This window comes from Poromitra crassiceps (genome assembly GCF_964638095.1).
Source record: "Poromitra crassiceps genome assembly, chromosome: 4".
NCBI classification, from domain to species: Eukaryota; Metazoa; Chordata; class Actinopteri; order Beryciformes; family Melamphaidae; genus Poromitra; species Poromitra crassiceps.
The window spans coordinates 67,170,982-67,175,981 of record NC_139626.1 but is presented as its reverse complement, the minus strand read 5'-3'; the positions used below and the strand labels follow the sequence as shown (position 1 = coordinate 67,175,981).

Sequence of the window (5,000 nt, the reverse complement as noted above, 5' to 3'; positions counted from 1 at the left end):
TTTTTACTCTTTTTACAGTGCAGTAATTAGAGTTGTTTAACGAAATCACTTTTTGTAGTGTAGTCACACAAACTTGATGATGGAAACAATTGCTTTTGGTCACGTATTTATGAATTATATTTGAAACCTATTTTAGAGACTGTTTTTAATGACTTTTAATCTATTTTAGCTTTTAAACTGGAGTCGAGGTATCGGGTTTTGACCTGAGATAAACCATTTGTTTTATAGTATTTTTTTAAACAACCTTAACCACCCTTAAGTGCAAAAAATACAAAACATGAAATTAAATACCTCTTAAGGTGCATCAATTGGCAGAAAAACAACTTGAGCTTTACAAAATAACAAGTGATGAATGAGTTCCCTTTTTGTTCTTTCCGTCCAATGGAGAATTAAATACTCAGTCCGTGGACTAAATCCCAGTGTTCTGGTACAGACCAGTCCTACCAGATCTCCAATTGAAAGCAACAGTTCAGTTCGTTCAGGATCGTCAAGTTAGCCTGGCTCGCCACGACCACGGCACTCTGCAACCACTACTGTGGCACAGGGTAACAGCAGAAGAAATCCACTCCAGTGAAGACAGTTACATATCCAACGTAGAACCACAAGGAGACAAAAAGACCCGGCCTGAAAGGCCAAAACAAAATTACTCATTCATTCACTATTGCAATTTACCAATATTAATGCGACTCTTTTCATTGTGTCTCTCAACTTCAGTAACTTAACCACACAGATGACTAATAATTATCATGGCTACTATACATGTAAATGAAATAAAAGAATCAAATGTATTTTCTTGGATAAACATCACTGTATGAATTAGTTACTCCGACCCTCCTCCTTCAATTTCCATCGCGCTGCATAGCACACAGGCAGGGTGTCAAATTACAGCAAGTGATTTGCACACGCCATTCTAAACAAATCAATTGTAACTCATGAACCGTTTTGGCATGTGCTTACACACGAAATCTGATTGCTTTTACCCATCTAACAATCTGCATTGGTCGGATTCAACTAATTCACTCACAAAATAAAATGCACTCACCAGAAGGGACGTCTAGTGTACCGTAAATTCCGGACTATAAGACGCACCGGTCTATAAGCCGCGGGACCAAAATTGACTATTTTTTTCTTCTATAAGCCGCACCGGTCTATAAGCCGCGGGTGTTTTGATGTTTAATTACCATATGAAAGGGTTCGTGCACAGAGAGGAATGTCGGGAAAGAGATGGCTGTTTGGGGAAGCTCCCATTTATTAACATTTCAACAAAACAAAACAAAAGTCAGGTCACTAATCCCCAGACAAAATCACACAACAATAGGCTATATGTGCAGCAAACCTGTAACCAGAGAAGTCAAGTCACTAATCCTCGTCTTCCTCTTCTTCCTGCGTACTGAAACCACCAAAGTCCTCATCTTCAGTGTCGGAAACGAACAGGTTCAGGGTGGCTTCGTCAACCACTCTCCTCTCTCCTTCATTGTCACTCAAAACCAACGAACTCCTCTTCATCACTGTCGGCATCGAACAGCCTCTGAAGCCTCTGACGGCCCTCAGCGCCAGCTGTGGCGGCGTCATTCTCTTCATCCCGCAGCAGTCCAGCGTTTTGGAACCCGTTGGTGATTGTGGATGTTTTCACACTCCTATAATATTCCGTGCTGAGACAGTTCCTCCTGCTGCACCGTCCAACGCCTCACCATTGACTCATCGATGCCCAGGTTACGCGCGGCTGCTCTGTTTCCCTCTTTTAATGCGAGATTGACTGCTTTCAACTTGAAAGCTGCCTCGTGTGAATTTCTGCGTACCTTCCCCATGGTAAGTGAGAGTGTTGCTTCTACTGCTCGTTCTCATGCTGTCGAGAACGAGCAAAGCTTTTTTTTGGTGAAAGAATCCTCCAGGGCGCTTCTTGTTAACAGTCCGAGTGAGTGGCAGGTCGAACGTCAAAGGCACTTCATCCATATTTATGATCTGCTCCGGTTCGATGGAATATTCCTTGATCTTCCTTTGTGTGAATTCGCCGAAGTTTGTGATTTTCTCCTGGTAGTCGGGGGAGGGAGTTGATGGCCGAGTGGCCGTTTGCTTACCGTAATTACCATATGTAAGTGGTCACGCACAGAGGGGATTGTCGGGATGGCTGTTTGAGGAAGCTCCCATTTACCGTATTACCGTAACATTTCAACAAAACAACATAACACAACACCACCGTTGTTTATTTTTACAGTGCACACAGTGTCCGCGGTGTGGTGAAAAGAGGGCAAGAGAGGAAATTAAAACAGAAGTGGATTTATAGTTAGAAAGAGTGCTAAAAAAGAGAGATTTTATTTGTATTTTTTTTTTTTTTTCTGAAAAAATCCATAGATAAGACGCACCGTTATATAAGCCGCAGGGGCCAAAAAACGGGAAAAAAGCCGCGGCTTATAGTCCGGAATTTACGGTAACTCTGCTATTTTGCGGAAAAACAGCACAGCTCACACACCGCGGATTTCCATCCACTTTGTAGTAAACAGGTGACATGGGAATAGAGCAGATAGCAGTTTTAATATCTAATTTTTACACCACAGTCGATGCGCAACACGATGACTGCAATAAAATGTGGGTCAAGTGGAAACTTACGTTTTCCTCCAACTTCAAAACACGCGATAGCGGGTACCGCAATATACAGCAACACACGGATTTCGGCAGCTTGAAGCTCAAAACCGAACGTTAGTAACAACCGGATTGGCTTCTCCAGCAAAATCCACCGTCTGGTATCCCAGTAGAATCAGGTTACTTAAGAGTAATTCACACAGCGTTCAGGTACGTCTGTCTCTCATCTCGTTTGCAGGGAAAAGGAATTTCACACCACGTTTCCGGCTGACAGTTCCGGAATGCCTGGAATTTCCGGAATGCAGTCAATAACCGAAGTTCTCATTGGTCGGAGTGTAAAGTCTCGCGAGTCTATCTCACAGAATCATTTTCGGAGCTATTTTATTCCCAATGTCACCTGTTTCTTCACAAACACTTCAAAACAAACACATCCCCAGCTGAAATGATGGAGACATTTCAGTATTAGAAATCTTTATATTTATATCATAGTGGATTATTTAGTTTGAAATTAACAATTTTATTTCCTTTATGGAAAATACTAATTTAGGAAGAATAATTCACTGTTTATGATTACTATAGTTCAGTCTCATAGTTAAGGTCTAGTAACATGGGTTACATGTGCCTTGCTGATTTTATCATTTAGGCATGAGTTCTATTTTCGAGCCGACTAGGCGCGTGCAGGCAGGCTTCTTCTGTCAAGCCATGAAAGAAAAACGCGACAACAAGTTACTACAACAGTGTTGAGCAGAGAGAGAGAGAGAGAGAGAGAGATTGACGGGTGGCTATCACGTGGGGCTTTCACCCTGTCAGGAAACAAATCTTCAGGAGAGAGAATAGCGACCGAAGAAGCAAGATGGACAATGTTGTTGTGCCAGCACGTATTCTTGCGAGATTACCTCTCTAAAAAGTCAGACTATAGTCAGACCTGGTTATACATATCCAGCATAGAACATTAAATATATCAGATTTATTTTACCTACACATGATAATTCGGGACCACACGTGAAAAAATACAGTCGGGAGAGAGGAGAGGCGCTTGTGACTCGGCTCCAGGTTCAGCGTGGAATAGGCGTCCAGTGTGATCGGTTCACGCCCAGCTCAAGGTCTGCAGGCGTAGCCGTGGGTTGAGGCAAGGCAAGGCGTAGGTTCTCTGTGTGAACGTAGGCTAAGCCATGCCTGCACATGCCTGGACATGCCTGCACATGCCTGGACATGCTTGCACATGCCTGCACATACCTGCACATGCTCTGACATGCCTGCACATGCTCTGACATGCCTGCACATGCCTGGACATGCCTGCACATGCCTGGACATGCCTGACATGCCTGCACATGCCTGGACATGCCTGCACATGCCTGCACATGCCTGGACATGCCTGCACATGCCTGGACATGCCTGGACATGCCTGCACATGCTCTGACATGCCTGCACATACCTGGACATGCCTGGACATGCCTGCACATGCCTGGACATGCCTGTACATGCCTGGACATGCCTGGACATGTCTGCACATGCTCTGACATGCCTGCACATACCTGCCCAGAGACTGTGTGCGCATGTATGTGTGTGTGTGTGTGTGTGTGTGTGTGTGTGTGTGTGTGTGTGTGTGTGTGTGTGTGTGTGTATGGGGGGCGGGGGGGGTATCAACATGGGAAGTAAAGTATTTCTACTTAATACTCAGGTATTTACTGAGTATTTATTCTTCTGACTTTGTAAGAGGATATAACAAAACCTGTGTGAACTGTGTCTCACTATACTTGAGATTGATTGGTTTGTAGATCGTGACGTCTGATGTTGGCTTGTTGTGAATGTGATGTTTTGATGGGTTTGTTGGTATGGGGGGGGGGTATTTCATTTGTCTTTTGAAACAGTGTTTTGGAGGTTGACTCACACCACTCATTTCAAGTAATTTCATGACTACTGCCATCCAAAGCTGAACAAAGAATGCCAGCCGCACAGGGAGCGTTGTCCCTTGCATGGAGTGCATGTTACATCAAACTTTATTCAAAAATCTGTCCATTTAATAATGTTGCCTTCATTGTCGGCAACGATAGGCCTACAGCCAATAAGGTGCTAATTAGGAGTCGTTAGGAGAGACAATAACAATAAGCTGCAGCTTATATCTCCATAAAAGATCCACCTTTAGCCTGCTGGAACACCTGTCAATCATTCCCTGCCTGTTGAGCGAGGTGGTGGTGTGTCTGTCTGCCTGCGCTGTGTCTGATATTAATTAAGGGACTAGTTTGTGTCTGTGTGTTTGCTTCTTACAGTGATGCAATATGATTAAAATAAGCAAGTAATTTCTTTATCTTCAGCTCTACCCTCCTCTCATAGCCTACAGTAGGATATCCTCTGTCACTCTCATCCTCTCTGAAAATAACCTGCCTAACGGTAAAGTGTTGGAATGTTTCCCCTTTTGA

At 43.7% G+C, this 5,000-nt stretch overlaps 1 protein-coding gene across 1 annotated transcript in view; it reads right to left on the bottom strand.

Moving 5' to 3' along the window:
- LOC310775919 (NLR family CARD domain-containing protein 3-like) overlaps nt 1–5,000 on the bottom strand; it is a gene marked incomplete at both ends in the record, with an annotated part of 38,767 nt that overhangs the window by 1,503 nt on the left and 32,264 nt on the right. The gene's annotated exons all lie outside the window — the stretch shown is intronic.